Source organism: Macaca thibetana, chromosome 15 (assembly GCF_024542745.1).
Source record: "Macaca thibetana thibetana isolate TM-01 chromosome 15, ASM2454274v1, whole genome shotgun sequence".
Taxonomy (NCBI): Eukaryota; Metazoa; Chordata; class Mammalia; order Primates; family Cercopithecidae; genus Macaca; species Macaca thibetana.
In genome coordinates, this window is record NC_065592.1 from 34975312 (window position 1) to 34996776 (window position 21465).

The window sequence follows — 21465 nt, forward strand, 5'->3', positions numbered from 1 at the left end:
TTCCCGCGGGTCTTAGGCCGGCGGGCCCCGGCGGGGAGCGGGGGCGCAGACCGCGGACCCTGAGACACCTGATGCACCCTCCACCCCCACCCCACCCACCTCCTCCCAACTCCCTAGCAGCTTCGCGGGCGGCTGAACGTCGCCCGTTTAAGAGGCGGGCCGCGGCTCCACGTGCTTTCTGCTGAGTGACTGAACTACATAAACAGAGGCCGGGAAGGGGGCGGGGAGGAAGGCGAGAACAGGCTTTGACCGATAGTAACCTCTGCGCTCCGGGCAGCCGAATCTATAAAAGGAACTAGTCTCGGCAAAAACCCCGTAATTGCGAGCGAGAGTGAGTGGGGCCGGGACCCGCAGAGCCGAGCCGACCCTTCTCTCCCGGGTTGCGGCAGGGCAGAGCAGGGCGGGGGGCTCTGCGCACCAACAGGACTAGTTCTCAGGGCGCTTTGCTCCTTGTTTTTTCCCCTCGTTCTGTTTTCTCCCCTTCTCCGGAAGGCTTGTCAAGGGGTAGGAGAAAGAGACGCAAACACAAAAGTGGAAAACAGGTAAGAGGCTCTCCAGTGACTTATTGGGCGTTATTGTTTTGTTGCGAGGCCAAGGAAGCTTCGGGAAGCTCTCGGTTTCGGGGACTTTGATCCGGAGCCCCGCATGCCCACCACTTGCAACCCAAATGGGACCCGGGGCGGCGTAAATGGGAAGAGGATGTCCTAGGACGAGCTCTGGCGACCCCAGGACTGCGCTGCTGCGCTCGGGACTCGCCCGGCGGTGGAGACTGGGGAGCATCTCTGGGCGTGGAGACCCGGGCGCAGTACCCCGGGCTCAGAGGGGTCGGGGGTGCCCGGGCGTGCTGAGGTCGCTGCTGCCGGGTGGGGAGAGTTGCAGGTCCGGCACGGAGCGCTTCTTTGTTCGGAGGGGCCTGAGTTGGCTAGAAACCCCTCTGGTTGCGGGTCGGCCAGTACCTACGGAGACAAATGCCAGCACTGAGTTCTCACTCGGTTCTTAAGAAGCTGGTCTGTTCTGACCTGGGAATCTGCTGTATGCACCCCGGGACTGGAGCAGCGCGTCCTTTTTCCCGAGAACTCGAGTTGGAGGTGTCCCAAACGGGGTCCGTGGTGCTATTACTCACTAGAGGCCTTGGGGCTTTGTTTGACCTGAGGGGTAGGGAGGTCCTGCCTACAGTCTCGGTGCGCTCAGCCGAGCTGGTGTCCCTGGCGCAGAGCGCGGAACGAGTTTCTTTCTTTTCTTTTTTTCTTTGAGTCTTGCTCTGTCGCCCAGGCTGGAGTGCAATGGAGCGATCTCCGCTCACTGCAACCTCTGCCTCCCGGGTTCAAGCGGTTCTCCTGCCTCAGGCTCCTGAGTAGCTGGGATTACAGGCGCGTCACCACACCCAGCTAATTTTTGTATTTTTAGTAGAGACGAGGTTTCAACTTGATGGCCAGGCTGGTCTCGAACCCCGGACCTCAGGTGATCCACCGGTCTCGGCCTCCCAAAGTGCTGGGATTACGGGCGTGAGCCACCGCGCCCGGCCGAGTTTTGTTTCTTCTAAATACAAGACTTAGGAGAGCCTGCGGAAACCCGGAGGTGGGGTGCCCAATCCTCCCTCCCCCACGTTCCCTGCCGCCCCATCTTCCAGACCCTTGCCGTTGGTCTCTTGGGGCAGCTTCTGCCTGGGCGCAGATGGGGAAGCTGGGGCGAGGTGGTGCTGTGGGATGACCGGAATAACCCCGGCGGGCGGCGCAGAACTCGGAGCTCCGCCGCGGGGCTGGGCTGGGCTCTGCCTTGAGGGTGGGGGTGCTGGGCGCGCGGGCTGCGGTGGCCCCCGGAGACTAGCCCGCAGCGCCTCCTGGCCGGAGGACCTAGGAATCGGCCGGCTGTACTAGGTGTCTGCTCGCTGTGAATCCGGTGAAGACCGGTAAGTGCAGATGGGGAGGAACTATGAGGTTGAGGCGAAAGCCCGTTTGGTTTTTTTGTTGTTGTTGTTAGCGTGTTTGCCAACTCCCAGGCCGTTGGTAAATAAGGAAGGTTCTTGGGGCGGCGGACGGTGCCAGGGTTGTGTGTAGGTGCCTCTTTAGGTATATCTTTTATCAAAAAGAAGGAAAGAAATAAAATTAAAAATAAGAAAATAAAGAAAAAATTGTATGCCACTGTCTGTAATTGGCCTGCCTTTGCAGCACTGATACCATTAGCTTTTAAAATCCGACTTTTCAATGACATCCCAAGAAGAGAATGGGTAGTATATACACATTCATCTCACAGTGGACAAAGTTCATATTTAAAAAAACTTTCTGGGTACTGAAATCAGCAAGTCACTTGTCCTCCATGGCTGAATCCCTGCTTCCCACGAAGAGAACCTCACAAAAATTTCCCCCAAGTTAAAGAGTGGAATTTTCTTGATTTTTTTTTTTTTTTTTTCATTTTTTTAACGGTCATAGTTTAGAACCCAGACTTAAATTATGATCTTCTTTTCAAACAAAACTTAAAGTCCTTAAGTTTTCATCTCCCCTTTTATTTCAGCCTATTCTTCTCATACCTACCACAAAAATGATGGAGGCCTTCTGTTGAGAAACTTTCCATTTCTGTTGAGAATATCATTCTCTTGAGAAACTTTCTCCTAAATCAGAGAAAGTATGGAAGCATGGAAAGTATTCCTGAGTAGAACCTCTACAGATATTACAATATTTTTCAAATACAAAGTTTCCATTGTCAGCCTGTTTCCCCAGTGCTTCCACAAACCATTAAATTATTCCACAAACCATTAAAATAATTAATGCTAGGGAATTTTAGGAAAACATTGGATACACAGCATCTGCTTGAGAACCAACAGTATGATCAGACCCACCGGGGAAGAGGGTCTTCAGCCTTCATGATGACTACAAGCCATTTAAGGGACTAGAATTGCTACTGTTGTCAGAGCAGTTTAGGAGTCTGTATTTTGAGCACCTGCACAGTGTTCCAGAATGACATAGCTGACTGTAACCTGGACACCTGTGATATGTTGTCTCTTCTGCAGATGAGCATTTGAAATCTCCACCCTCATATTTCTATGAGTGCAGTCCTATAATGTACCCTGTACACGTTTTGTTTTTTTTTTTTTTTTTTTTGAGACGCAGTTTAGCTCTGTTGCCCAGACAGGAGTGCAGTGGCGTGATTATCGGCTCACTGCAACCTCCACCTCCTGGGTTCAAGCGATTGAGTAGCTGGGAATACATGTGCACGCCACCACGCCTGGCTAATTTTTGTGTTTTTAGTAGAGACAGGGTTTCACCATGTTGGCTAGGCTGGTCTCGAACTCCCGATCTCAAGTGATCCGACAGCCTCAGCCTCCCAAAGTGCTGGGATTGCAGGCATGAGCCACCACACCTGGCCTCAAATACATTTTTTTTTTAAACTATCCAGATATTAAATAAATAATATGATTATAATAGTTGTTATGGTCATTTAGCATCAAAATTTAAAAGATCATTCTGAACACTTGTTTTGTTTAACTATGCTGAGAGAAGGCCTACTCTAAAAAATGCAACCATCTTCATATCTACATGCGGGTATCACCATGAATGGCCAAAGTTATTGCAATGTTTAATACATACATATATAGCACTGTGTGGCAAGTACTATTTGAAATGTTTTTCACAAGTTTATTCATTTATTGTATTTATTTTGAGATAAGGTCTTGCTCTGTTGCACAGGGTGGAGTGCAGTTGTACAGACAAGGCTCACTGCAACCTCAGCCTCCTGGGCTCAAGTGATCCTCTTACATCAGCCTCCTAAGGAGCTGGGGCCACAGGCATGCACGACTGCTCCTGGCTAAATTTTTAAATTTTTTGTAAAGACAAGGTCTCACTATGTTGCCCAGACTGGTCTTGAACTCCTGGGGTCAAGGGATCCTCCCACATCAGCCTCCCAAAGTGCTGGGATTACAGGCATAAGGCACTGTGCAGGTCATCAAATGCTAATTGAATTTTCACAACAAAACCATTTATTGTCCCTAGTTTAAAAGATTAAGTAAATGATGAGGCTAATTTGTCTCTGGCCATATACCTTGCAAGAGGTAGAGCTAAGACTTGAACGCAGCCAGTAAACTCCAGAGTTCTTAACTCCCGTGTTAACATTTCAGCTGCTGCAACCAGGGAGCTTTTCAAGGATGCTCACCACATTCTCTACATTCATCTGCTATAATCCTTATCAGAATCTACAGCCTGCATCATATTTTCCTTGTTGCTGTGAGTGGATCAGCCAAATTCTCTTTAACTTGAAACCTTGGTTGCGTAGGGATTGCAACATCCTGGAAATAATAGCATAAAATTTACTCAACTCTAATTTTTTACTTGGTTCATAATGAAAACTATACTATTGCTTCAGTCAGATGTTTGTGAATAGCTGTGTGATCTCAAAACATTTTCCCGTGTGATCTATAGAAAATGGAATGATAAGAGTATTAGGCTGTAAGGGCATAAGAAACACAGGAAAAAGAGAAGTGAACTGTTAGTTTAGTTGTAAATCCTAACTTTGGTGATTGTCAAAATTTGTTATAATACAATATGATTCTTGCTTGTCCTCTCCTTGATGATGTTGTGGACTTTTTGAAATAAGCTATTTCTCTGTTACTGCTGTTATTGTTTAGAAATCAAATTTAGTTTTTTCTTAAGATATATATATTTTTGGAAAATATACACAGTTTCAAAGTCTGCCTTGTTGGCTGGGTACAGTGGCTCACTCCTGTATTCCCAGCACTTTGGGAGGCCAAGGCAGGAGGATCACTTGAGGTCAGGAATTCAAGACCAGCCTGGCCAACACGGTGAAATCCTGTCTCTACTAACAATACAAAAATTAGCTGGGCGTGGTGGTGGGTGCTTGTAATCCCAGCTACTGGAATTGGGAGGCTGAGGTAGAACAATTGCATGAACCTGGGAGGCAGAGGTTGCACTGAGTCGAGATCGTGCCACTTCACTCCAGCCTGGGCGTCAGAGTGAGACTCTGTCTTGAAAAAAAAATGTCTGCCTTGTAAAAGTGAAATAGGATGAGAAAGTGCCTTTCTTATTAATTGGTAAAGCAAATTAGAAATGAACTCTTTGAAAACACCTCTTGGTAAAAATAGTTTCATTTACTGTTGATTTATGGTATGTTGGATATGCTTTTCAGTTTTTCATGTAATAACTCAGTTCATTCTCAAGAGAACCATGTGAGATAGGTGCTGTTATTGTCTTTATAGATGGGGAAACTGAGGTATAGGCAGGCTAGGTAGATGATTATGGAATTTGTAAGTAGTGGAGCTGAAGTTGCATCCCAGACAGTTTGGCTTCCGTGAGTTTACTAATCTCATGGTAAACACTTTGTCAGACTATCAAAATTTTGATGCATGAAATATTAGCAAAAGGCCAAAAGTGATTCTCTATTTTCATTTGAGTATCTTCACCTGAAAATAGTTGCCTGAATAAGTAGCCTGCATAGAAAGGTACATTTTAGAAATACTTGAAGCCAGAGAATGAAAAGCTTACATAAAATTGATTTCCAGTAGGGCCTTCTGTTACTCTCCATTCTACGAAGACCACAAATAGCATTCAGGCAAAGAGCATTTATTCCAGCAGCGGAGGAGCATCGGATTTGGTTCCCAAAACAAAACAAAGTTTGAAATCCTGTCTTTCCCATGTTGAAAACAAAGTTGGTACAAAACCCTTTAGCTTCTGCAAACCTCCTTTAAGACCCAATTTAAATGCTCCCCTCCTCATGAAGCTCTTCTGGATCCACTCCTTCCCATCACTGAGTTGAAAGTAACATCCCCTTCTTTTTACTTCCGTTAGACTTGGATTACAGCACTCTTTGTGTCATGTATTTAATACTGTTTTTTATTATAGTTAACGTTTATTTGTCTTCCTCATGAGTGTATGCTTCTCTAGAGGGAGGTCTTTGATTCATTCTCCCCTGGCCTTAATTCATCCCACCTAATATGGAAAAAGTTTAATAAATGCTGACTTGAGTAAGTCCAACAAGGAGAGTGGGAAACTCATGTTTGCTTCCTGTCTTCTAAAAGACTACTTGAGATAACAGGATAATCACAGAAGAGCATTAGAAATAGAATTATGTGAGAAAATGTAGTTAAGGCTAGGTTTATGTTAGATTGAGAAATTTTAGTGCATACTTAAGTTATTTAGGCCAGGTTACTTTTTGTAGAACAAACATTTCTGTTTCGCTCAGTTTCATTTCCGTTTCTGAGGCAGCTGTGATTTAAGAAAATGCTCTAGTCTGTGGCATTCCATATTCAAGTACTTTGAGTTGTATATTAGTTTATTTTTGTTAATAAGAGTGAGATGACTCACTAAGTAATTTAGATATTTAAACACTTTTTAAAAAAACAGAGTAACTTCATATGCATTGGATCTATTCTTCTCTGAAGTCTTTTCTTGGGGGGTGTTTAACATTCTCCAGTGTTTTCTATGCCAAATCCAACTTCCAAGAAGCATTTGGAAGTCAAAGCATTTTATCTGGCTAGTCTTAAAGTCCAGATATTTTGTGATAGCTGGTATTTAGTTTATGACATTTCCCAGGAAGAACTTTTTAGTAGTTGAACCGTTTATGAAAGACTTCCTTGAAGCTACCTTAGAGAGTTGATTTAGTTCTTCCTAAATAAGTAAATAGAATATATTATTAGTATTAGGACATCTTGAAGTGTAGATGCAAATATTGGTGGAAAAGAACATGGATTTCAGAATCAAATTAATATAGATTGGAATTCTGGTTATTACTGATGGATATCTGACATTAGGCAAGTTGCTGATCACTCTTTGCCTCAGTTTCATCATCTGTAAAATAGGCATTTGCGTGTGTGTATAATGTGAACCATATAATATAATGCTTGGCCTATAGTGATATTTATTCATACTAGTGTTTTCAGTGATTTTAAAAGCTTGCTTTAGGCTGGGCGCAATGACTGATACCTATAATTCCAGCACTTTGGGAGGCCAGGACGCGTGGATCATGAGGTCGGGAGTTCGAGACCAGCCTGACCAACATGGTGAAACCCTGTCTCTACTAAAAATACAAAAATTAGGTGGGCATGGTGGCACAACCCTGTAATCCCAGCTACTCAGGAGGCTTAGGCAGAAGAATCGGTTGAACTCGGGAGGCAGAGATTGCAGTGAGCCAAGATCGTGCCACTGCACAGAGCGAGACTCCATCTCAAAAAAAAAAAAGCTTGCTTTATAGTTTACTTCCACATCAAATTGTCTTTATCCCATGTTACTTGCATTGATGTCCCAGACATGAAAAAAAAATGATAACAATAACAGTTATTAAATTAGGTTCCACTCTTATTCTAGATCACCAATTCATATTACTATTCAGACTTGGAACAATTAGATTTTAGTTAAACTTTTTTCCAAATATGCATATAATTGTCAGTGGTTACTATATTTTGGGGAAGAGATTGTTGACTTCTTTGAAAAAAGATTTGGATTTTCTCTAAAGAAAAAATACACATGAGCTCATATAATCCAAATTTTATGTGTAATTACAGGGTGTTCGTGAATGCCCACAAACTCATTAAGAAGCTGTGTGACCTTGGACAAATCATTTTACTTTTCTGTTTTTCAGGTTATTGGTCTATAAAATGTTACTACTTGACTTTTAAAGAGTCCTTCAAGCTCTTATGTCCTCTAACCCCAGGTCTGTATTTAGAAGACGACGTGATCCTTTAATTAGAGCCATCTAGAGATCTGAGGAACATGCTGAGCATTAGTGTAACATGCCATGTGGATTTTGAGAGGTAAAGAAGAAATATCCAGGGAATGCCTCAGAGCATTCCTGATTAGATTGATGACAGAAGAAAGGAATGAGAGGGAGGAGAGAAAACTGTTGAAATTTCCTATTTACCTGCTTTGACTGAAGATTTGAATCATAGAACCAGAAGGGGTTCTCATCTGAAATGCAAAGGAAGGAGGAGTTGGTTTAATTCAATAAGTTTCAGCTGAGTAAACATGATTTAGTGAGATACTGTTCTTGCTTCTGACTCACCATTTGGAAAATCTCTCTAAAATAAAATTGGACTCTCCATCTCAGACATCATTTTGGGTATAGGTTTTGCTTTTTTTTTTTTTTGAGACGGAGTCTCGCTCTGTTGCCCAGGCTGGAGTGCAGTGGCGCAATCTCAGCTCACTGCAACCTCCGCCTCTTAGGTTCAAGCAATTCTCCTTCCTCAGCCTCCTGAGTAGCTGGGACTTCAGGCATGTGCCACCATGCCTGGCTAATTTTTGTATTTTTTAGTAGAGACAGAGTTTCACTATGTTGGCTAGACTGGTCTTGAACTCCTGAACTTGTGATCCGCCCGCCTCGGCCTCCCAGAGCGTTGAGATTACATGCGTGAGCCACAGCGCCCAGCCTAAGTTTTGCTTCTTATAGTGGAGTCCTGTTAAGCCAATAGGTGATCAAAGGAAAACATAAGCAACTCTTCAGGCTCATTCATCCTTCAATAATAGAATGCTAGTACCCATCCTAGGAGGAGAATTGGACTATACCTCATGAGGATAGTTTTAAGTATCTCAGAAGACCCTCACTGGGGGTAGGTGGGTAAGACACAAAGCTTTCTAAAGCATTGTCTTGAATTTCTTGTTTGAGAGATCATAAGGAGGAGGAGTAAAAGGAGGAAGAGGTTTCTGGCCAGGGGCAGGGAGGGGGAAGGAGCCGCTAAGAAGATGTTTGGATGTCGTATCCCTGTTCACCCTTGCTTTGCAAACTTCTTATAGGATGCCAGGTTGGGAATAATTCTTTTTGACAAGAGTCAAACCAAGCTTGTTTTCTGGAAGAAGCAAGTCTTTGGAGGGTGGTGGCTTGAAATCTGTTGGATCTGGTATTTAGGTGATCCACTTTGACATAAAGGCAACACTGAAGCAAGCAGCAGCTTTCCTTGGAAAGGCAGGGAGAACGTGAAGGCCCAGACCGATGAGCTTACACTGACCTGCAGACCCTTCTCCACTCCCAGGCATGTTTGGTGGCAGAGTTTACCTTAGTTGGGGTTAGGCTATTCTCTGGTACTGGGAGAGAGAAGGAAGAGGAAGATATGATATTAACCACAACAATACATATATATATATTAAAATTAAATGCACTAATACACAGTGCTATTAAACAGAAATTTATTTGTTCAGCAAATGTTTGTTAAACACTGTGTCCGGAATTGGTGTGTTCTTGGTCTCACTGACTTGAATGAAGCTGCGGACCCTCGTAGTAAGTGTTACAGTTCTTAAAGATGATGTGTCCAGAATTTATTCCTTCAGACATTCAGATGTGTCTGGAACTTCTTTTTTCTGGTGGGTTCGTAGTCTTGCTATCAGGATTGAAGATGCAGACCTTCACCCTGAGTGTTATAGCTCATAACGGCAGCATGGACCCAAAGAGTGTGGAGCAATAAGATTTATTAGAAACAGGTAAAGAACAGAGCTTCCACTGCGCAGAAGAGAACCCAAGACGGTTAGTGATGGCTGGCTAGGGCAGCCTGCTTTTATTCCCTTATCTGGCCCCACCCACATCCTGCTGATTGGTCAGTTTTACAGAGAGCTGATTGGTCTGTTTTGACAGAGTGCTGATTGGTGCGTTTACAATCCTTGAGCTAGACATGGAGTCACAGGGTGCTAGTCCTCCAAGTCTCCACTGGGTTAGCTACATACAGAGTACCAATTGGTGTATTCACAAACCCTGAGCTAGACACAGAGTGCTGATTGGTGTATTTACAAACACTCAGCTAGACACAGAGTGTTGATTGGTGCACATAGGATCCTCTGGCTAGATATAAAAGTTCTCCAAGTACCCCTCCAGTTCAGGAGCCCAGCTGGCTTCACCGTGGATCCTGCACGGGGGCTGCAGGTGGAGCCAACTCTGCACTCCTCAGCCCTTGGGCTGTCGGCAGGACCAGGCGCCACGGAGGAGGGGGCGGAGCCACGGAGCAGGAGGCTCAGGCCGGGCGGGAGCCCATTGCAGGGAGAGGAGCTCAGACATGGCAGACTGCAGGTCCCGAGCCCTATCCTGCGGGGAGGCAGCTAAGGCCCAGCGAGAACTTGAGTGTGGCGCGCCAGCCGGTAGGCACTGTTGGGGGACCCGGCGCAACCTCTGCAACTGCTGGCCCAGGTGCTAAGCCCCTCACTCCCTGGGCCATGGTGCAGGCCGGCTGCTCCGTGTGCTGGGCCGCCGAGCCTGCGCCAGCGCCCGCGCCGCCCAGAACTCACACTGGCCCGAGCGCAACGCGGGTTCCTGCCCGCGCCTCTCCCTCCACACCTTCCTGCAAGCAGAGGTCGGAGGCTCTGGTCTCAGCCATCCCAGAGAGGGGCTCCCATGGTGCCCTGGCGGGCTGAAGGGCTCCTCAAGCGCCGCCAGAGTGGACGCCGAGGCCGGAGGCCGAGGAGCCGCTGAGAGTGAGGGCTGTTAGCACATTGTCACCTCTCAACACCATGTACTGTGGAAAGTACTAGGTGCTGGACAGAGGTCGGAAGACTTTTAAGAATCTGCCACCATTGATTATCTCTTTTTGCTTGGCATTCAAGGCTCTTTGAAATAAGGCTGTGACCCATTTTGGCAGTTATGTCCTGGATTGTAAGACACATGCTTGAAGGAACTATAGCTGGTTTTCTCACCAGACTGATTAACATAAGTATGGTTTGGTACCTGTTAAAGGAGTCTCTCTCTACAGGTTTTCATCTTCTACTTTAGGAATCCCTTCCTGGTATTGTTTGGCTCCTCATTGTTCTGGAATCTCATGTCCATCTCTTGTATTTGCCTTGGTTCACACTCGATCCTCTACTCATATTCCTCACCTACTGAAATTTTACCCATCAACCAGACCGTGGGTGATGGAACACAGCATGGGCTGGTTCTTCTTATATATGATCTCATTTAATTTTCACTGGAACTTTGAGATAGGTAACATTTCGGCCCACTCAAGTTATAGAAATTGACTCACATTTTTGTAATCATCAATATATTTAAAAATAACTTTATATTTGACCTGTAATTGGAAAACCAGTATCAGTTACAAACGAAAGGTAATTTTAAACATAATTAGGATGAAGACAAATTATTTTTCTTACAGTGTATGTATAAGATAAACTATTGGTTCCCAAAGGCCCCAGCTGACCATGAGACTTACTTTGTTGAAAAGGGAATTAGTAAGCATTAAAGAGGTGTCAAAAGGAAGACTAAACAAAAGCTTACTCCTTTTTTTTTTTTTCTGAGACGAGTCTTGCTCTGTTGCCCAGGCTGGAGTGCAGTGGCACCACCTTGGCTCACTGTAACCTCTTCCTCTTGGATTCAAGCGATTCTCTTGCCTCAGCCTCCCTAGTAGCTGGGATTTCAGGTGCATGCCACCATGCCCAGCTAATTTTTGTATTTTTTGTAGAGATAGGGTTTCGCCATATTGGCCAGGCTGATCTCGAACTCATGACCTCAGGAGATCCACCCACCTCGGCCTCCCAAAGTGTTAGAATCACAGGCGGGAGCCACCGCATCCGGCCGTTTACTCCTTAATGTAATAAGAATGTTATATAGGCTGAAGAAGTGCTGAAAAGAACCATATTTTCTCATGATGTGGTTCAATGTTTAATATTGTGCTTGTTCATCTCCTAAAATCCTCTGAATATCACTTAAATTCATCCTGTGTAACTCTCCCACATTTGAGGAAATACTGAGCTTGCCTATTATTATATTAGCCCCATATTTCAGGTGATGTACCTGACACAAAGAGAAGTTAAATAACTTGCTCATGGTTCCATATTTGGCTAATGGCAGAGCCAGAGATTCAAACTCTTGTCTGTCTGACTCCCAAGTTTGTGCTTTTCCCACTTGGCTGAATTTCTCATGCTACCTCCTCCATAACACCTTTCCTAGAACTTTTAAGGAATGCTTCCCCTGTTCTCTCATAGCATTTTAATGTAAGTTGCCAAAGTGTCCCAGTTTGCACCCCTACCAACAATGTGGGAGGAAATAGCAACATATTTTTGATGTTGGGGTCTAGTGTTACAGTTTCTTATGCTCTTTGGGATGTATATTCCGTGGCTACTGGATACCCAAGTCCCAAGCAGTTTTCTTAGACTCAGAAGATCATCCACTTCAGCTTCTTCATCAAAAAGACTTGTTTTCTGGCTGAGCATGGTGGCTCACACCTGTAATCACAGCACTTTGAGAGGTGGAGGCAGAAGAACTGCTTGAATCCAGGAGGCTGAAGTTGCAGTGAGCCGAGATTGCACCACTGCCCTCCAGACTGGGCGACAGAGCAAAACTCTGTGTCAAGAAGAAAAAGAAAAGAAAAAAAAAAGACTTGTTTTGTGTTCCATTACCCACAGTGGTAGAATGGCTTGTTAAATTTATTCTCCAGATGCCATTAACTGGAAATTAAAATCTTAGTCTCTTGCCTCTTTAATCCAGGCTTCTTCATACTATATCAGAATTTAGGATAACTATTACAGCGCCCTTTATAGGAGAGAAAAAAAGAAATTGTGTCTCTAGACGTCTGTTCCTTTCAGCTTAAAATGGACACTCAAATGTTAAATGGACTGGCCTCATTTATTTCTCCTGTCTGTTGGTCCAATTTGAATCTTAAGGCATTTTTTCAATTGGAATTTTTTGTTTCTCTCAAATACAAATTGTTCTTTGTAAGTTTGAATCAGAACAAAATCCTGAATGTTGAGGGTTTCCTAAAGGCTGTTTCTTTATGCAAAAGCATGGAACCTGATGTTGATGTTGGCTGCTTAAAATTAACTGTGAATCAAGGCAGCGTTTTTATTTATTTACTTTTTACTTTAGTGATTGTGTTAATTATAGTAAAAACCTTAAGTTCACGATAAAGAAAGCCTTTGGTCAAGTATTGTTTATTCAGTTGTTGGTCTTGTTGCAGGATTTGCAAATTTAGTGAAATTAGTGCCATTTTTCAGTTTACAATTCCAGTCACATTTCACATGATCAGAGCGTGGCTTTCTCCTCTGTGGAGCAAATAGAGGGCTGTCTGACACTTGGTTCCAGTGGCTTCCATTAAGCAGAGTGGACATGTCCCTGGAGTCTGCAGAGAAGAGCATGGCACTCTGACCCCAGATGGCACTCCATTTTGGGACATTGTCCAATTCTAGTTCATAGAGTGTGTGACCAACACCAGCTCTCACCTGATGAGAGCATGTTGTTGCTTGGGGGATTGGATTGTGTGAATTTTTCAGAACTACGGTTGAGAAAAGGAGGCTAGCAAAAATGCAACCCAATAATTCAGTTTCATTTTTCCCACTTTGTTCTTTGGCACACAGAATGTTTGATTTGTGAAAATCTTAATAACAGTAGTTCTTTCTATAAGGAACACTCGGAATCTTGATAATATTGAAATAATACAGATCCTTTTGTAGGATCCTCTCAGACCTCATAGAGTTCATGTTGTCAATGTTTAAAGAAAAACACCCTTAAGTTTTTGTTTTTCAGAATCACAAGTAGGTGGATTTAAACCTGTGATCTTATTCCCCTTTCTTCTCTTAATTTAGTGAGGCAGCCAGCGAGGTGGTTTGTTTTGGTTTTTCTAAAGAAGGAGTTTGGTTGCAGGTTTTGGAGGGCAAGACTTAGACTCTGTGTCTCTGTGCTTGCCCTGGAACTTTGATTAAATTCTCACTAACCGAGTTAGCTGGCCGTCGCCGGGCTGCAGAAATAGAAGTGTCTTGCACATATGACATATGACTGTTTCAAGAGCTGGCTGGTGAAAGGACATTCTGGAGAAGGCTGCTGATACTGTATGAACTAGAACTGGACAAGAGCCTGGAGATTGGATGACTCAGTTTGGCACCAGTAAAGGGAATAAAGTGTTAAGGTGGCAAAATTGTATCCAGGTGTTGATAGGCTTCCTGCGTTCCTGACTTGAGCCTGTGGGTTTAGAGTTCAAGACTCCTTACCAAAGCTGACAGTCTTACATTCTAGATTGAACCTCCAGGGAAGGTGCCCTTGCTTGCTGGCATGTTTACCAGGGGTTCTAGAGCCTCAATCACAGATTCTCTGTAGCTCACATGAAGTTAATGAAAATGAATGCCTTTCCCTACAAATTAGAGAGGCTTTGAGGAAAATCAGATTAAATGCACTCCTGCTTGAAGTTATGTTTCTTAGAACACAGCTGGAAATTTTATCACCCAAACCTTTACTTTCATTGCAATTTCTTGATTGGTTTGTTACTGTAGTGAATCTGCTTTAACTATCTTTTCTTATCCCTGAAGTTTTACTTCCATTCTACACATGTTTGTGGAGCACTGGGTCATCGTGGGCTCAGTGTAGTGGAGAGTAGGAAGATGGTGAGACACAGTAGCTTGTTGCACATGGCTTAATTTATCAGGGATCACTGATAAGTTAGTACACTAGAGAATACTGTAGGCAGAGCTGAAAAGATGGAGAAATTATAAGGCTCAGATTTCTTTTTTTTTTTTTTTTTTTTTTTTTTCAGAGATGGAGTTTCACTCTTGTTGCCCAGGCTGGAGTGCAATGGCATGATCTCAGCTCACTGCAACCTCTGCCTCCCGGGTTCAAGTGATTCTCCTGCCTCAGCCTCCTGAGTAGCTGAGATTACAGGCACCCACTACCATGCCCAGCTACTTTTTTGTATTTTTAGTAGAGACGGAGTTTTATCATGTTGGCCAGGCTGGTCTCGAACTCCTGACCTCAGGCGATCACCTGCCTAAGCCTCCCAAAGTGCAGGGATTACAGGCATGAGCTACTGCACCTGGCCAAGGCTCAGATTTCTAATAGAGATTTCTAATGGACATAGAGGTTGGAAGAAATGGGATGGACAGGAAAACTGAGTCAGGTGCTAAAAACGTGTAGGAAGGTGGCAGTGTGCTATGAAAAGTAAGAGCAACCTCCGTGAGAATGTAGAGAAAATAGGATAAGTGAGTGGCGAGGACCTCCAAGAGGGGGTTTTATAGTAAAACAATGGTCAGAAGTGGCAACAGGATACCCTGTAATGCTTTCACCTCTACCAATGCACTGGGTACTACAGAGTGCTCCAGTTTGCTCTGGAAAGGCCCTTAAGAGACATAGTGTCTTTCTGTGGACAAAGACGACAGAAAAGAGATTCCTTTAATAAACCATCCACTCTCTGCCCCACCTTTGATGAATACTGCAGCATTAATGATGATAATAGCTACTGTACACTTACTTTGTTCCAGGAACTGGATAAATGTTTTACATACATTATCAGCTCTATTTTTTGGAGAAGATACAGGGGCTCAGAGTCCCTAGGGTGCCAGAGCTGGTAAGTAGCAGAGTCAGGATTCAAACCCAGCTTTCTCTGACTCTAAAACCTCCTTTCTTCCTGCTGAAACAATTAACTCAAGACAACAAAGGAGTAAGGATTTGGGGAGTTTTCTGCATAGTAGAATAGACCCAAAGGAAAAGAAATAAAGACAGTGACTAAGATTTGGGTTTGCCTGTCCCACCCAAATGCTTTGAGCACTTTCATGAATATAAATCCTTCAGGCTGAGAGAAGGTTGAACATCTGAAGACGCTGATTCTTCAGAGATGTAATCCAAACAAAATGATCTTTGGTGATACAGTCACTAAACCATTTCTCCCAAAATTCTCTTGGAAAACCATCCTATAACAGCAGGGAACATTATCCAACCAAGTTTTTCTGCAAATAAAGGATTGCTGATAGAGGCTTGCCTGCTTGTGTTTCTGTAGCTTAGGGTGTTTATGAATTCACTAATCCCTTCCCTTCAGATCTCTTTTATTCTGGTGTTATGATTGTGGCTGAAAAAAATTGATTTTTTTCTATGACATAGAATGTTGAAAGGTTGATTTCTTTTCTGGAGGAAAGGTTCTTTTTTTCTATGTGCTACATACCCCCGACCAGGGAAAAGGCAAATAGTGGTATTGTTTGCTGAAGTCTTCCTTTGAAGGTTGCTCCGTGTTTGCTTAGTGGAAATCAGCAGGGGAAGAGAGCCTGTCTCTAACGTTTTGTTAGAGTTTCTTCGTAGTTCTACAGTGATGAAACAAGGACTTGGGTACAGGACAGATCTGCTTTCAGAAATCCTGGCTCTTGTGAGGTTTAGAAGCCCTGGGACCATTTAGCTGGTGGCAATGGGAATGTTGAGGGTGATAAATAGGATCTTTGGTTGTCCAAGTATCAGTGACATGATATAGATGGAGTTAAACCTTTAGGATCTCCTTATTTATTGGTTTGTTTATTTTTGAGACAGGGTCTTGCACTGTCACCCAGGTTGCAGTATGGTGGCGTGATCGTAACTCACTGCAGCCTCAAACTCCTGGGCGTAAGTGATCCTCCTGCCTCAGCCTCCCAAGGTGCTAGGATTACAGGCATGAGCCACCACACCCGGTCAGGATCTCCTGTAAAATTATATTGTTGACAGACAACATGAAGAATTATGCTTCTCACAAGTTAGTTATAGATTTGTACAATATTCATGGATTTCTTGTTTCAGTTTTTACAAATTCATAGCCTTTATTTTGAAAATTAGCTATTAGCAACAATTTTGTTTAGGAAATTGGATATATATTCAAGTGAAAGAAGGAGGTACAGTTACCTATTATCTTGTTGTAACTAACAAGTAAGTATGATGCATTTAGTACTTTAAAAACTGCACCCAAGTTACAGATTATTGGAATTAATACAATTCATTGGATCTATATATTTTTAAATGGGCAGTGTGATAGCAGAACCTCTTTTAGAATGATAGAATTCCTCTGGAATGATTGGATAACTTCACTTCATCCTTGACTTTTACCTTGGAGGATTTCTTACCCCTCTTGGCTTCTCAAATTTGACTATTAAAATGCTGCCGTTAAAAGTAGGAACATAGTTTCAGGGGAGAGTACCAGCCCATGACCCTTCTGCAAGGCCTCCTAACTCAAGGCAGTTTCCCTGGAATCGTGATCTATGGAATGTTTTGGGAGTGTGAGGAGGTGTAATTTAAGGCTATCCCAGCAAGGATACGCTTAGGGATAGAGGGCCCAGTAGCATCTGGAGACCAGAAGTTAAACTGAGGCAGTCAAATTAGCTTCAGGTTCAATTAAGCTGATGGGTCACACTGGGAGAAAATGCAGGACTCAAAATCCCCTCCCGCCCCCGCAGCAGCCACATTCCATCTTCAATCATGGGTTCTTTCCAGGTTTCCTGGCCTTCTGTAACCTTGTTAGGCTTGTCCCCGAACGTGGCTACCGATCCAAAGACACATGATCAGAGAGGCAATTAGAAAACCGACCTTTTCCAAAGCAAGCATGTTCTGTTGGGCTTAGAAGTTTCATGTCCTAATATTGTAGGACCCTGTGCATCTCTCTGGAGATGAGGCACATGAGTCACATCTGTGATTCTTGCTTTTGCATCAACATCTCATGAATAGGCAATCAGAGCTTTGGCACCAATGTATTTTCAGTTCATATCTGGTATACTGAAATCCACCTCCTGCTTTGTAGTTTACTGGCAAGCTGTTTTTGATATAAGGCATCTAGAACACTGTAAATATGTAACATTTTCATTTCTCTATTATACCTCAATTACGAAAAAGACATGTAGAAGCAATCTCATCAAGAGAGATACTGAGGCCAGGCGTGGTGGCTCACACTTGCAATCCCAGCACTTTGGGAGGCTGAGGTGGGTAGATCACTTGAGGTCAGGAGTTCGAAACCAGCCTGGCCAACATGTTGAAACCCTGTCTCTATTAAAAGTACAAAAAAGTTAGCCGGGCATGGTGGTGGTCACCTGTAATCCCAGCTATTCTGGAGGCTGAGGCAGGAGAATCACTTGAACCAGGGAGGCAGAGGTCGCAGTGAGCAGAGATCACACCACTGCACTCCAGCCTGGGCAACAGAGTGAGAGTCCATCTCAAAAATAAAATAAAATAAAATAATAAAAAAGAGATATATTGATAGCTGTTGTTGGAAATTTCAACTTCCATCTCACTTCTGGTAACTTTTTGGAAGTTTGAACAAAGTGGAATACACACACATACACACACACACACACACACACTCTTTTATTTGTTTAAGGTTTAATGAAATAGCCGTCATATAATCATTGTTTTTGAAAGATGAAAATTAGTTGCCAACTGTACATTTTGGGTATGTGAACTATTTGGATAGAACTCTGAGAAATGCATTCAGAACAACAAACAAAATCATAGGAGACAGTGCAAGACCCTGTCTCAAAAATAAATAAGCTAATCATAGCTTAGTGGGAAGGGGCATATAAGAGTTGTTGAAAAAGTTACTTCTTGAGAAACCAGCTCTAATGCTAGGCAAGTCACTTGCTTTGGGGGAGGCCTCAGCTGCTCTCTCTATAAGATTGCAGCAGGGGTGTAGTGGGAGTGAGTCTTCAGAGATTTTATCTACTAATACGACAGTCAAATGGAGCATGACTTTGTGGAAGCCTCTCCTCTTCCACCCGGAGGGGCCCATTTCTGTGTCCCAGTGAGATGTGACACTTGTATGGTCCCTGCTTGGAGACTTCCCTCTTCTGGAACCTGCCCTGGCTCAGGCATGAGGGCTGACTGTCACCCTTAGATGGGAGCTCAGCACTAAAGCTCACGTGTTGGCAGTGTTCTTGCAGGAAGGAAGAAGACCGGCCAGCCCTTTTGTTACTGCACAAGCAAACAGCTTCTGGTAGCTGTACAGACACATGCGCTTTCTTTCCTCACTGTATTTCCCTAGACAGATTTAGTGCTGCAGAAGGGTAGAGGGCGGTCACGGGAAGGAGTTCCTGTTTTTCTTTTGGCTATGCCAAATGGGGAAAATTCCTCCTAGCTTGTCTTTTTGGTGTCATCCTCTCTCCCCCTTGCTGCTGCTGCTGCTTTTTTTTTTTTTTTTTTTTTTTGAGACGGAGTCTCGCTCTATCGCCCAGGCTGGAGTGCAGTGGCGGGATCTCGACTCACTGCAAGCTCCACGTCCCGGGTTCACGCCATTCTCCTGCCTCACCGTCCCGAGTAGCTGGGACTACAGGCGCCCGCCACCACGCCCCGCTACTTTTTTTTTTTTTTTTTGTATTTTTAGTAGAGATGTGGTTTCACCGTGTTAGCCAGGATAGTCTTGATCTCCTGACCTCGTGATCTGCCTGCCTCGGCCTCCCAAAGTGCTGGGATTACAGGTGTGAGCCACTGCGCCTGGCCCCTTTCTTCTTCTTTATAATTCTCATCTCTCATCTCTCCTGGAAACGTTCATGTCAAGTTCAAAAGGGCACAATGTTTTGGTGAGGAAGAAGTGGGAGAACAGGTGACGGATGGTAACTAGGGTCATCATTTTCCCTTCCCAGCCAGCTTCCTGTGAACGTGTGTGTGTGTGTGTTTCTTTTGCCAGCATCACTGAATCTGTCTGCTGTCTGGTATTCCAGGTTTTGGTTTAGGGAAAAGTAAAAATAATTTATAATCCCAGCTGTCATTTAAACCACCCCTTTGTGGGTAGCATATGGTCCACTGTCTCAGTTCATTGTCCTAAAGATGCTTCATCAGAAAGGAATGACTTCCGCCCCATTACCCTCTGTCCCCTTACTCTGCTTTATTTTTCTTCATCAATCCTACCACCACCACCCACTGCTTGAACAACCCACTATTATTTGTCTGTTTCCCCATCCCTGGTAGAATAGGAGCCCCATGAATGAAGGAACTTTGCTGCTGTTGTTCACCACTGAATCTCTGAGGTCTGGAACACACCTGGCATGTGATAGGCACTCGATAAATATTTGTTGTGGCTCATGGGAGCCCTGCAGAGTTAATGCTGCAGTTGTTTGTGGAATTCATAAGTGGTAATGAATATTTATCTACTATTCCTCTTCCAAGGAGATCACACAATAATCAGGCTTTATACTATCCAGTTCTTAGGTCTTACAAGTTATGACTTGTGAGGTATGTTAATTATGATAATGGAAGGCAGTTTATTTAGTTCAGATTTATTGACATGTAATTTACACAAAGTAAGACTTCCCCTTTACAAAAGCATGATGAGTTTTGAAATATGGATACACATGTGTATCTGTCACTGCCATGCTCCTTTTCAGTCTGTTGTCCCCTCCACCCATGACCACTGGTCACCACTGCAGTGATTTCTGTCCCCTTCTTTTCACCTTTTGCAGAATGTCATATAAATGGAATCATGCAGTGTGTAGTTTTTTGTGTCTGGCTTATTTTTCTTAGCATTAGGCTTTTGGGATTCATCCAGGTTGTCACATGTATCAGTAGTTTGTTCCTTTTTCTTGCTGAGTAAGTGTCCCAGTTTTATTTATTTATTTATGAGAAGGAGTCTCACTCTGTCACCCAGGCTGGAGTGCAGTGGCGCGATCTTGGCTCACTGCAACCTCCGCCTCCCAGGTTCAAGCAATTCTCCTGCCTCCCCAGTAGCTGGGATTACAGGCGCCTACCACCATGCCCAGCTAATTTTTATATTTTTAGTAGAGACAGGGTTTCACCATGTTGACCAGGCTCGTCTCAAACTCTTGACCTTAGGTGATCCGCCCGCTTCCAGCTCCCAAAGTGCTAGGTTTACAGGCATGAGCCACCGCGCCTGGCCCCAGTTTTATTTATTCACCAGTTGATGGTCTTTTAGACAACTAATTGTTTCCAGTTTTTGGCTATTCTGTATAAGGCTTCTATGAATATTAACAAATACCTAGGATGGGATGACAGGGTCATATCATAATACTATACATAACTTTAGCAGAAACTGTCAAACTGTTTTCTAAAGTGGCTCTTCCATTTTACAATTCCACAGTGTCTTGAGTCCCAGTGTCTCCATACACACGCTAGCACTTTTAATTTTTAATTTAGTGGGCATGCAATGATACCTTATTGTGATTTTAATTTGCATTTCTCTGCAACTAATGATGAGTGTTTTTGCTTATTTGGGAAGGTTTTAATTTAGCAGTCTGTTGTATTCTGTAGATATTAAGAACTTCAAAATATCAGTGGCATTTGCAGTTAAAATTTCTTTAAAAAATTGGCCAAAGGTTTCCAGCAGTCACTTCTGCCATGCCCAAACTGTATGAAACAAGGCTGAGGTGTGGAGATGGTCACATTTTGGCAAAGGGGTGATCACTTGGGTGACTGATGAGACCTAGAGAGAGTGCGCCTTGGGCTTGAGGGTGAGGACGGGCGGAAAGTCGACTGCATAGCCCTGCTGGCCTTGGGGGCTGCCCAGTCCTTAGCTAAACCTGGCGGTTATGGGAAGCAGACTTAGATTCTATTGCATTTTTCCGGATGCCCCAGGAGTCACCTGGGCAGCTCAGCAGTCCTTTGTGACTTTCAAGCATATGGTAGAAGCTGCTGAATACAGAGCTCCCTCTCTGGGGATAATTTGCCCAAATCATTTAATCAAGCTTGAGAAATGAGTTACCACAGGCCCAGGAGTGCCACCACCCTTGAATTCTGGTACCCTATTTCTCCTGTCCATCTCTTAATTAATTAAGCAGACATCCCTGAGAGTTTACGACAAGCCAGGACCCTTTTGCATACTAAGGAAAACAGGGATGAAGG

At 43.9% G+C, this 21465-nt stretch overlaps 1 protein-coding gene across 2 annotated transcripts in view; it reads left to right on the top strand.

The window, feature by feature from the left end:
* The first annotated feature begins 229 nt into the window (after nt 1–229).
* Nucleotides 230–21465, top strand: part of ABCA1 (ATP binding cassette subfamily A member 1) — a 147660-nt gene continuing 126424 nt past the window's right edge. For both annotated transcript variants that reach the window (XM_050761840.1, XM_050761838.1), the window contains exon 1: nt 230–542. The gene's annotated coding sequence lies outside the window, so the exon portion shown is untranslated. The remainder of the gene's footprint in view (nt 543–21465) is intronic.